The sequence below is a fragment of the Mus musculus genome, chromosome 4 (assembly GCF_000001635.26).
Source record: "Mus musculus strain C57BL/6J chromosome 4, GRCm38.p6 C57BL/6J".
NCBI classification, from domain to species: Eukaryota; Metazoa; Chordata; class Mammalia; order Rodentia; family Muridae; genus Mus; species Mus musculus.
The window spans coordinates 91,315,803-91,328,713 of NC_000070.6; the positions used below are offsets into that span (position 1 = coordinate 91,315,803).

Genomic DNA, 12,911 nt, shown 5'->3' on the forward strand with positions numbered 1-12,911 from the left:
GGTCCTACACAATAATTAGTCTTCAAGCTTCATAGAAACCCCTGGATCATAAAACTCCTGTCAAGTCAACCTTATGCCACTTTATCTCATCGGCTCCACGAATTCTTCAACCTCAGACTCAGATATTTGTCCTTGAGATTAGAAACGGACCAACCCACTGCAGGAATACAACAAGAAACTTTCTTCAGCAGCTAGACCTATCTATTGGCCCATTACAGCTTCTACACACAAGTCAAGTCTCTTTTGATGCATCTGTAGGTTTGGATTCAGAGCTGGCAGGATTAAAGGCTTTGTGGATGAAGGTGAGATCAGGGCCCTAAATTCATCCCTTTGTCCTGTGCTTATTATAGCCAATCATGTTCGTCAGTTGGAAAATAAATTAAATTAAAAAGACTTGCTCACCCTTCCCTTCCTGCTCCCCCATTCAACAGACATCTGCATGCACCTCTTAGGGTCTATGGGAAGTTTTATTAGACTGCAAGAAAAAAAGTACCAGGGTGCAATAGAGGACGTATAAAGCAGAACCAGAAAGAACACATATAGAGAAAGCATGCTTTGAAATGAAGGAAAATGTAGAGCAGAGGAAGTAGCATTGAGAATGTGGAGATAATGGTGGTAGTTTCAATTAATAGACAGCAGATGTCATTGAGAGGATAACCTTTGAGGCAGTATTTTTTCAAAGAAAAGTAAGCTGGTTGCTGTGCAGAGAGAAGAGTCCACCCAAGATGTCTGCAACCCATTCCCCTAAGTCTGTGAATCTGTCATGTTACACAGCAAGGGGAATTAAGAATGCTAATAAACAGATCTTATAAACATTAGGTTGTCCCACACCACCCAGGAGATTGCAGAGAATTATCCATGACTCCTGTACATCAAAGGAGGAGATGAGAAAGTCACACTTTCCAGAAGTCACAGCATCATGAGGACTTCAGTCAGCCTCTAGTAGGTAAAGTGGATGAAGCAGATGAGGAAACCTTTTCTCCTCAAGGCTCCAGAGGGAACTTCATCTTCAATGACTCAGACCTACTTTGAACGGACTTCTGACCTATAGTGCTGTCAGACAGTACATGTATTGTGTTTAAAAAACAAAGCTGCTACTTGTTCTGTTACAGCAATTTGGGATGGAAGAGAAAACAATTGTAGACCCCACTGAACTATCAAGACAAATATTCCAGGCATGTCAAAGTTAGGCTGCTTTGTAGAGCAATGAAGAGCTACACGGAGAGTGAGCAGCTAGTCAGAGAGGTGAAGAAGCCAGATCGCATAGGGCCGTGAAGGTCATCTGAAGAAAAGAAACTACAAAAGTGTTCAAGATAAAGACTTCTATGTGGCTCCTGAGTGGGAGGACCAGCAGGGCTCAGCACATCTGAAGAAATGAGGCCAGGCAAGTATTCACAGTAACCCAGGCACATAAGGATGACAGAGACTTTGACCAAGGTGCTGTCAGGGAGAAACCATCAAATTCTGGATATACTCTAGAGAAAGCATATAGCTCAATGCCTACACTTTGTATCAGCAAACTGCTTAAATTCACCATCAAAAAAAACAAAGCAAACAGAAACCAAAAAACAAACAAACAAACAAACAAACAAACAAACAAACCAAAAAACCTGGCTTTCTTTCCAACTACTTGTATTTGAACAAGATCACCAAAATATGTTTTATTTGCTAGGGACTAAGAATACAAGATGAATAAACAAAGGAAAGGTTTCCACACAGAGAGCTGGAAAAAGAGAAGGAAAAAATCTCAGGAAACCTTGCATAAAAAGTGGGTAGTAAATCAAGCTTATTCTCTGCAAGAATTCTTTACAGTGTATTCTTCAAAAAATAATTCAGTATTCATCCATTTAATAGCAAATGTAAAACTCAACTATCATTTCATTTTACAGGCTAAAGTCCTGCAACAAGGTTTCACAGGCCTGCAATCCCAGGCCTCATGTATGACTGAGTTAAAGCCAGCCTGGGCTACTTCATGGGATCTGGTCTTAAAGTATCACCACCCCTGCCTGACATGATGGTGCGTGCATTTAATCCCAGCACTCGGGGGCAGAAGCAGGCAGATTTCTGCGAATTTGAGACCAGTCTGGTCTACAGAGCTCATTCTAGGACAGCAAAGGCTACATAGGAAAACCCTGTCTAGAAACAACAAAGGAACAAATGAATGAATGAATGAATGAACGAGTGAACGTACTTGCCACCACTCCAAGAGAGTTGGTTTGTATTAGGAATCCATCTAAATCACTCTAGAACAAGAAAAATCTGTTTTCCCCAAAAAGTTTTAAAATTACAGACACCATTTAGTAAATATGAAGTGAGAGTACACTCCCCCTCAATGGGGCCATTTGTCCTACTGTAGAATAGTGAAATGGGCCTGTGGTTTGACTATGTCTGGGTTAAAGCATGGAATATATTAAACCATTAACTTCTGGTGATGAATCATTGCCACCCCATTCTTTCATCCCAGCCTCAGTGGGCCTAATTAATTTCCAAGGCATTATTTGGCTGCAGAAGCTAAAAGGGAACAGGAGTACAGTGAGAATCAAGTCAATTATGCCTTCTGTTTCTGTAGCAGGGTTGTTACATACAGGCAGATAGATGTGAACTGCTAAATTAAGACAGCTCACATAGTAATCAGCACAGAAATTGGATTAACTTCACATTCTTCTACAGAAATCACAGCTATCAGGAACTCCCTCAGGGTAGAACACTTTGTGAAAGGCTGATTGGAAATCCTCAAATTAATCCCAGTAGTTGAGTGTTTTCATAAGGTAGGTTAAAAACATGGTTCCTCTGTATGATAGAGACACTAAAATATTCTGTCATATTTAAGATCCAGAACAGGAGAAATGCTTAATTTCAAAGGGAATATAAAAGACAAGGAAGGCTTATGGACAGAAATACCACTTTTTAACTCACAACTGTTATAAAGGGCCACAATCCTCCATATGGCCACTTAGGGTAACATTTTACTCTTCACTGTCATTTAAAAGGACAAAAAAAAAAAAAAAAAGAAAAAGAAAAAGAAAAAACAAAAAGGAAAAGAGAAGAAGAATCTCAACTGCTATAGTTAGCGTTTAACCCTAAGCAGTTTATATAAAATAAAAGCATCTGAAATGTCAGCTGATACAACAAGGTATGTATATTTTCCTCATAACGCTGCAAGATTACTAATCTGTAGGACTTAGAAGCAACTAGAAACTAAGAGATAGTACACTAGGACACATAAAACTGTACAATGATCGGGGAAGGCATCGGGGAAGCAGAGTAACACCCTCCTTTGTCTTGTCCATGATAATCCGTTCCCCTTATCTCAGAAAAGTATGCCTTCTTACTGGAATTTACCTATGTAACATTTTTCTTTTAGGTTGTGTGAAGTCCCAAGGGGGTAAATGAATTCAATTTAGACACACGAATATGAATTATTTAGTGAGGTAAGTTGGGGCATCTTTAAAGACAAGAGTCACACCAAGATAATTATTTTATTCCCCTTGATCCAGCTCTCCTGCTCTCTCCTCTAATGGCAGTTTTATTTAAAACCTACATCCCAGCTAGGAAAAAAAAATGGCTTAGGTACATCTGTGACTTGTTATGGAAATTAAACTTCTGGTTATTTACTACATTCCAACAATTTGCACCAATTAACATGTAATTTTTTATTTTTAATTCCAATGAGAGGAGAGTTTGGTGGAAGCATCCCAAGGACATTTCTAGCAGATAGGTTGCCTAAGAATGTCCATGAGTTAAAGCTGAGCTACCACCACACAACAGGGACACATTTCTTTTCCTCACACCCTACTAATCCCACCTCTCACACAGACCCAGACATCCCTTCTAAGAGGGAAACAAGTCAAGGTGCTTCAGCCCCCAGGCAATGCCCCTGCCCTCTTACAGAGCAAAGACTGTGCTCACCCCACTTCTGTGGCTCCGACTTCATGCCATACTCACACCAGTAGTGCAGAGAACACTCCAAATACATGCTTCAAGGTCACTACAAGTCCACAGGGCTAGTTCCCTGAGTTAGAACTGAACAGTGGGACAAACGTGTAAGTCTCTGTGTGCAGAATCACCTGTGTAATATACACAGCATATTTTCAAGTTATTGAAAACAGGGCCTATCACCTGGTGACTACAAGGAATGAAGAAGGTAGAGATGTCTGTGAACCTAAGAAAAACTTTCCAGAGACTCAAACTATTTAGCCCTCGAATTATCTATTTTCTTGGAAGAGAGAAACGGGGAGGGGGGAAAGGGCCTACTTTCTTTAAAAGGTTTTGTTATGTACAAATATCAAGCAGAAAATAGGTCAAAGCACTTTACAAACTAAAGTGCTTAATGAGTATGAGGCTGGTATCATTATCATTAGACAAAGAAAACTGCTTCTTTAAAATGCTACCATAGAAAATCTGTCAGTCTTTCAGGTTAAGCTTGGATAACCCCTTCTGTAGCTCCTAACATCTAGATGGGCAACAAGACTCCAGAATTTCAGAAGGCTCTCATATGAAATGGGAACACTGGACAGAAAACATTTTCCTAATCATTAGTGTCATCACCTATCCTGGACATCTAAAGCAGATGCTACTATGTTAAACTACATTTAGCACAGTCACAAACTGTGACAAAGAAAGATGGAAATTTTTACTTCAATTGCTGCAATTTTTAACCCCAGATTTCTAAATACTGTATTTAAATATAGACAGTGTCAACAGCCAAAGCACTGCCTCACATCTGGATTACAGCTTTAGCTATTTAACTTGCCTTACTTTAAAAGTGTATGCCTTCAATAGTTCTACCTCAAAACCCAGTTATCCCATTCCCGAGCATATACCAAAAAGATACTCCACCATCCCACAAACACACTTGTTCACCTATGTTCATAGCAGCTTTATTCATAATAGCCAGAAACTGGAAACAACCTAGATGTCCCTCAACTGAAGAATGGATAAAGAAAATGTGATACATCCATGATATGGAATATTATTCAGCTATTAAAAATAAAGACAACATGAATTTTGCAGGCAAATGGATGGAACTAGAGAATATTGCCCTAAGTGCGGTAACCCAGTTCCAAAAGAACATGCATGGTATGTGCTCACTTATAAATGGATATCAGCCATAAAATAAATACTCATGTTACACTTCACACAGCCGCAGAAGCTAAACCCAAGGAAGGCACAAGTGAGGAGTGTGCAAATCTAACTTAGAAGGGAATCAAATAGTCATGAGAGGCAGAGGAAGGAGGGATATGGAAAAGAGAAGAGATGGGGAGGGGAGTTGGGAGGGAGGTCAGGATCTGCTGAAGGGAGGGACAGGAGAGATGGCCAGATGGCCATGAGAATGAATGGCAATCTACAACTGATGGGGGAGGGGTTTGGATGGTGAGAAGGTAGGGGGAATCTCTAGGATGAGACAGAGACCTGGCATAAGGGAAGGGCCCAAGAATTAATGTGGATGATTAATGTGACTCACAGCATTGGGGATATGGAACCTGAAGAGGCCACCTCCTGTAGCCAGGCAGGCACCCCAGCAGAGCAATAGGGATACCAACCCACCTACAAAACTTTTCACCCAAAATTTATCCTGCCTACAGAAATTGCAGTCATGGGAATGGAGCAGAGACTAAGAGAATTGCCAGCCAATAACCTGCTCATCTTGAGACCCTTCCCATGGGCAAGCAAGCACTAATCCCTGACATTATTAATGATACTCTGTTATGCTTTTTAGACAGGAGACTAGCAGGGTTATCCTCTGAGAGGCTCCACCCAGCAGCTGACTCAGACAAATGCCTACATTCACAGATAAACAGTGGGTGGAGCTTGGGGACTCAAGGAAGAATAAGAGGAAGGATTGCTGGCCCTGGAGGGGATGGATGGGAACTCCACAAGTAGAACAACAGAGTCAACTAACCTGGACCGTTGGAGCTCTCAGAGACAGAGCCACCAACCAAAGTATATACATGGGCTGGACCTAGGCCTCCCCACATATACGTAGCATTTGTGCAGCTTGCTCTTCATGTGGGTCCTGACAACTGGAGTAGGGAGTATCCCAAGAGCTGTTGCCTGTCCCTGGGATATGTTCTTCTATCAGAGCTGCCTTGTCTGGCCTCAGTGGGAGAGGATTGCCTAGCCTTGCAGAAACTTAATGGGCCTGGGGGTGGGGGGTGTAGATACCCAGGAGAGCCCGCCTACACACTCAGAGGAGAAGGGAGGAAGGATTGTGGGATGGGGTGACCGGGAGGGGGACAGTGAGATGCAAAGTGAATACATTTTTTTTTTTTAAGTGCATGCCCTACTTTAAAAAAAAAAAAAGAGAGAGAGAGAGAGAATCCACCTGGCTTTCCTCCTTCCCACCTTGGTATTTCATCCTGTACTGCTCAGACTCTTAGAACTTTAATACTCAGAATTCACCACCCACCCTGCTTATTTTACAAATAAGGTTTTCCAGGATGAGGCAAGCATCTTCTTCTGCGTGGAAGTAGAGACTCTAGAACCTAGACTGATAATACAAACCATAAAGTGCTGGAGGAGTGTCTGTTCACAATCAGGAAAGTGACGCAATCACACAGGGTCACTCACATTCCCTCACCATGTTTCTTCCATTCAAGCCAACCTAAATTTAAACATGGTTTTTATAAGCCTGCATTAACTGTGGTTATGAGATGTTTAATTAAAAGAAAAATAAGGCACCCTGAATCCCCACTGATTTTGCATAATTTTGATACAAAAAGAGGTTGTTAATATAACTGCCTTTTGGAGAATTCAATGAATCCTTTGACTAAAACAGGGAAAGGTAGAAGAAAAAAGGCTACTGTTTATTGACTACTTATTCTATGCCAAATAATTTAAAAAATTCATTTAATCATCATGCGCATTATGAGCTCTATATATTATTTTCAATGAACTATATATATGATCTTCAATTTACAAATGAGGGGAATATAGAAGGCAGGTAGGCCTGGTACTTGCGAAGTAGGTGTTGTGCTGTGTGAGCCATATTCTCACTCAGCCTTCTTTCTTACTTTATTGAGACAAGGTCTCAAGGTCTGAGTTGCTTAGGCGGCCTTAAACTCATACTGTAGTTCAGGCAGGCTTTGAACTTATGATCCTCCTGCCTCAGTCTCTCAGAGAGCTAGGATTCTAGGCTTGTACCACACCTAGCCCACCTATAAATGAGGATTTCATTACACATGTACAAAGCAGAAACACTGGGCTCTGAAACTAGGGTTAGAATCCCATTGAAAGTCTCCTTTGCTTGCATGCTTACCCCATTTGCAATGTACTTTCCAATTCCAAACTACATGGAGCTTCCCCCAAATAGCCAACATCCTACAACCATCACTTTGCAAGGCTTTTGCTGACTCTATGCTGCCTCACCTCCCTAAGGAAGCTGCCACCTATTTATCACATGCCCAGCACTGCCATGGCACACAATAAATCCTAGCAATTCCCCAACAGTTCCATTCACTTCCAGTCTGCTTTCCACTGTTATTTAAGCTCTCTTCACCTGCAGCATCCTCACTACCTTTCTTCTGACTAAAAGGAGCATCCATCTACAAAGAGGAGATATACTGCCTTCACCAAGGATTCTGAGAAACACTGAGTTAGGCAAGATAATAACGATCCAGTGTTCTGGAAATCCACACCTCCCACATGCACCTTACATGTCTTTGCCTTTTCGTCATAAGCACGAAAATTCTAACAAAGCAGAATAATAGCCATGAAGGCAATCAAGGCAGCAGGTGTACACTCACTTATTTAGCCATATGGGCTTGCATTCCTTGCCAAGAGGAAGAGTCTTTATCACAACCCCAAGTACCTGCAAGAGTAAAATCATCTTGGGTTGTCTGTATAGGAAAGGCAACCATGGCCCACCATTAACATACACATATCCCTTTCAGGATATAATTACTTTCAGTATAACCTCAAGCTTTGAGTTAAGCCAACATTACCACCAAAAACCTAGCTGTTAGGTTTAATCAGAACACAGGCTTCAGTAAGCAGAGGGAGAAAAGAAGACAGGTGTATGTGTGTCACACTGTCACCACATCACAATTCAAGACAAGCAGATCTCAACAAAGAAGCATAAATAAAACCAAGACCACATGTGAAGTGTGTACCCCTGTCCTTAAGCCTAGGTCTAATGTATAAGATTAGAAGAAGCAATCAGGTCAGAAAACAATTTCTCTGACACATTGGAGATACCAGGCACCTATACAAGGTGAGCAGAACATGGGTACACAAGACATGAACATTCCAAGTTCCCCCTTCCTGAGTAGCCTTGAACCCCAAGAAGTCAAAGGAACACATACAATGCTTCCAGAACCTACAGCCATTCTGGCTGACCTATGCTAAATGTTTCATCCAATAAGGAAAAAAAAAAGGCAAAGTCACCCGCTGCTATGGAAACTACCTCTAACTAAAACAACCCAGTTTAGACATGAATGTGAACAAAAAGAAATGAGGCATTGGCTTCCCAATGTTTAAAGCTTTAGAGAATAGCAGGAAAGAGCACATGGCATCCGCAGTGCAGTTAACATTAAATAAACTTCTGCTTTATTATCAAAGTTTGAAATTACAAAGATGCACTGGCTGAATCTTTTCTGATTGGATTTCTGAGTAGTAGTCCCTCCCTACTATAATTTTGTCTTATGTAAAGTGAGTATTTCTTTAAAGGAATTCTGGCAGAACAGTAGATTGAACATGCAAACCACTTGGTGGTTAACAGTCTTTCATCACTGGTAAGACTTTCAGAAGGGCCCAGTGCTAGCCAATGCATGTTAGTCTAGAGCAATGATGTCTGCAGGTTCTTCCAAATCAGCCTAAAAGGAATATTTCTCACCATCATCTATTATTTTAATCTAGATGGCTTGACAAAAAAGAGCCTAACCATTTTTCTGAAGAGAACCATTTCTCCAGCCTCACTTCAAAAGTTCAGTCAGTTTTGTAAACAGAGTGGAGACACCACTCCTCCTTTGACAGAACTCTTTGACTGACAACTTCTAACTAAAATTCAGTGTTGGGGTAGCATAAATAACATTTTTGTAAATGCATTGCCCCACATACACAGGCTTGTTTAAACCCATCTTTGTTAAGCATATACCCAGGATTCACTCCAAAAACATGGAAACTACATGTGCTGGAATTCAGCTGAAAGTGAGTCTACACTCACTACTAGGACCAGAGTATGGAGTACATACAAAGGCTCATGGAGATGGATGCAAGAGTAGTAAATGAAGACAGGTGAACACTTCAACTAAAGGTCACAAAGGTCAGAATTTTACCACAGTCAGATGAAGACAAAGCTGGCAGGCACCACTGTGCAGGGCTCTGCAGAACCTCTCAGCACACCATTTTGTTCTACCTACAATGACCCATATATCTTTCTTTGTTGAAACTAAAGAATAGTAGCTTTCTTCATTTAGAACTGAAATACATCTCAGTGCCAGGAATGAGTTACACCTTGTTGAGTCATTGGTCAAATGGGGCTCCATATACCTAACCCTAAACATCACAGGCTACCTGTTACCCTCCACAACCTGATGGTAAGTAAGGCCCTACACTGACAACACTTGGGTCATTAAACGCAGACAAATTGAGCTGGTACCCACTAGAAGTTTGACCTCTACTAACTAGAATCTGTGTTGCTGTAAGGTACTCTGCATCTTACTGGAAGAGAAGAGTAATTATCAGTAAGAGAAATGGTGGCACAAATGTTATGGGATTAACAAGTTTTGATTGGAGTAAGGCCCAGTCTATCAGATAGAATTCATACTTGACATTGCTAAAGAAGCCAAAAACCTGAAACTAGATAGATCATGGGCCCTACAGAAAAATCTAGTATAATATTCTGTCTGCTAAAGGAATATAACAATAAATGACTCCTAATGACATATAGCTATACCTATGGACCAGTGTATCACTCAAGCCTCATCAGAGAAGCTGCTTCTTGGAGTAGACGGTAATGAACATAGAGACCGACTGACATCTGGATAATGGACAGTAAGAGACTTTGGCATATTAAGTAGGATGTCCTCATCAAACCCGTCCTGCCTCAAGGCTCAGAGATTTATGTGGAAGAGGAAGTGTTAAGAAAGCCCCTGGTGATGAATGACTCCAAGGAAACAATGTCTTCCAAACATAACAAGGCTGATAACACATATGAATACACAGAGACTGACAGCACACACGAGATCTATACTGGTTGAAACCAGAAAAATTTCCAACCTGGAGACACATAGACACAAAGTTCCACCACTAACCAAGAAACTATTAGCAATTGACACTGCAGGAAACGCTGGAGGAGGAGGGGTGGGGGTGGGAAGCATTACTCTTCAAGGAAGAACAATTTTGAGAAACAGTTACAAGTACCTTTACCCACTGAACTGTCTCACTGGAGTGGTGTCAGTCTCTCTCACCCACTTCCCATTCCTAACAAGGAGAAAGAAGACACCAGGTTGGGTCTAGGGAAGTACAGTGGTTGGAATAAGAATGGACCCCATAGGCTCATATATTTCATATATATTTCATATATATTTCATATATTTCATATATTTCAATGCTTGATCATTAGGGAGACATCAGAAGGTATGGCCTTGTTGGAGGAAGTGAGTCACTTGGCATAGGCTTTCAGATCCACATGTAGAACTCTCAGCAACTCTATAGCACCTATATGTCTGCCTGTATGCGGCCATTCTCCTCACTACAATGATAATGGACTAAACTTCTGAAATTGTAAGCCAGCCCCAATTAAGTGCTTTCTTTTATAAGAGTTACCTGGTCATGGTATCTTTCACAGCAATAGAATACTGACTAAGACAGGGAGGGTCTATAACAGAATCTACAGTCCCATAGAGGTATCACATATCACTACCCTTTATGAATGGGAGGTTTCCTCTGCAGCTTTCCCAAGACTGCCATGTCAGCCTGTTTCCTGTGATGTAGGTCCCAATTAAAATAATATGACAGCCTAGAGGCAAAAGATCTAAAGTGTGCATAGCTTTTTCTACTCTACATGATGGACAGACAGGTCCAGATGACCAGAGAATTGCAAGTAAGGGTACCCCTAGTATAAATGTCCCAGGAATTCACTGTAGACACAGTACAGAGATACTCCAACAATAAGCTGGGGAGAGTAAATTGATACAAATACTTCACACATATCATAATTACCTAAACTGAGGATTTTTAATTTTAGATCTATTCATCTTCAAAATATTCCATGAAATAAGCAAAACAGAAGCACCAATTCTGTATTACTAATATCCTAATATTACCACAACATGTGTTAAATGCACTTGGAAATCAGACCTGCTTTGGCTTACTCATACTTCCCTGGGTTCTAAGAGAAAGCCACCTTTATCCATACAAATGCCACTTATAAGGAGTTGTGGTGGTCTGAATGAGCATGGTCCCCACAGGCTCTGATTGAATACTTTTTCCACAACTGGTGAACCATTTAGGAAGGACTAGGAGGTGTGGCCTCATTAGCAGAGGTGTGTCATGAAGGATAGGCTTTGAGATTTCAATAGCTCACATGGTTCCCAATTGGTCTCTCTCTGTGTGCCATGCTTGTGGATATGATGTAAGCTCTGAGCTACTGCTCTAACAGCATGTCAGCTGGTCTTTCTGCTGCCAGGCTACCCACCATACCAGTTACAGAGTCATCACTGAAACTGTATGCAAGCCCCCAATTAAATGTTCTCTTTTATAAAAGTTTCCTTGGTCATTGTGTCACTTCACAGCAAAAAATAGTAACTAAGACAGGGGCTAAGGGCAGGGCAGTGGTATGGTGGTGGCACATGCTTTTAATTCCAGCAATCGAGAGGCAGAGGCAGGTTGCTCTTCTGTAGAGATCTACAGAACAAGTTCCAGAACAGAAATACCTAGAGATTAAGAAGAAAGTGAATTCAGAGGTAACAAAAAAATGAGTGCATAGAATGCTTTATCCCAAGCATGGAAGGTATCAGTGGGGAATCTGACCCTCACCTATTCCCCCGCCATGACAAGCTGACAGTCATCTCACAGTATACTGCAAGCCTTGGAATTAACATTCAACAAACGTCCAACTGCGCACTGTAGCTCCTAGCAATAACCTCAGAACTAGGGAGACTGATGGAGAAGGCTCAGGGTTTCAGGCCTACCTGTGCTACACAGTATGACCCTGTCTCAAGTTCAAAGCTGTTCATGATATACCACAAATTATATTTCAAGATACAGAAGAGGGTACTTAAAGACAGAGTAGAAGTGTGAAGAAGATTAATTCATACTTTTTCTGTTGCCTTTAATTTACTCAAATAGATTTCCATGAAAAACTACTTCAAAACAGCAAAGTGGGCAAGCTACAGGACCAAGGTGGGTCCAAGGCAAAACCCTAAAGACTGTGTGCTGTACAACAGGACAAAGGGACAATATTGGTGATGGATGCATTTTCCTGTGCTCCCCAAAATCTGCTGTTATCTCCTAAATAAGTTTTCAAAGCACCATAACAACACTATCTCTAGATTCACTTGGCAAATATGAGTACAATTTGTTTAAAATCCTAAGACAATAGCTCTCAATTATTTACTGTTTTCTAGAAATAGAGATTTGAACAAAGAGGAGAGGACACCACCATGCAATAATAATGATGTCTCCAAGAGTCTCTTAAACTTCTACAGTATTGAAGGTTTCCATAACTCCAGGCAGAGACTAAAGTATCATTTTCACGATGTCTCATTAACTAAAAAGCCAAAGATAAAGCTAAAATAAAAAGCTGGAGAAACTCCAAAGTTGAAGTTTTTAAGAGACATGTTAAATTATTCTCTATCAACTGGGAATCCTTAAAGTTGCAGAATATTACTTTAAAGCTTTTGACTCCCCTTCCCACAGAATTCATACTAATTTTCCTTAAAGAGAAGAAAATCTTATGTTTCCAATTC

The 12,911-nt window shown here is 40.9% G+C and overlaps 1 protein-coding gene across 40 annotated transcripts in view; it reads right to left on the bottom strand.

Moving 5' to 3' along the window:
- Positions 1-12,911, bottom strand: part of Elavl2 (ELAV like RNA binding protein 1) — a 188,576-nt gene that overhangs the window by 104,270 nt on the left and 71,395 nt on the right. The gene's annotated exons all lie outside the window — the stretch shown is intronic.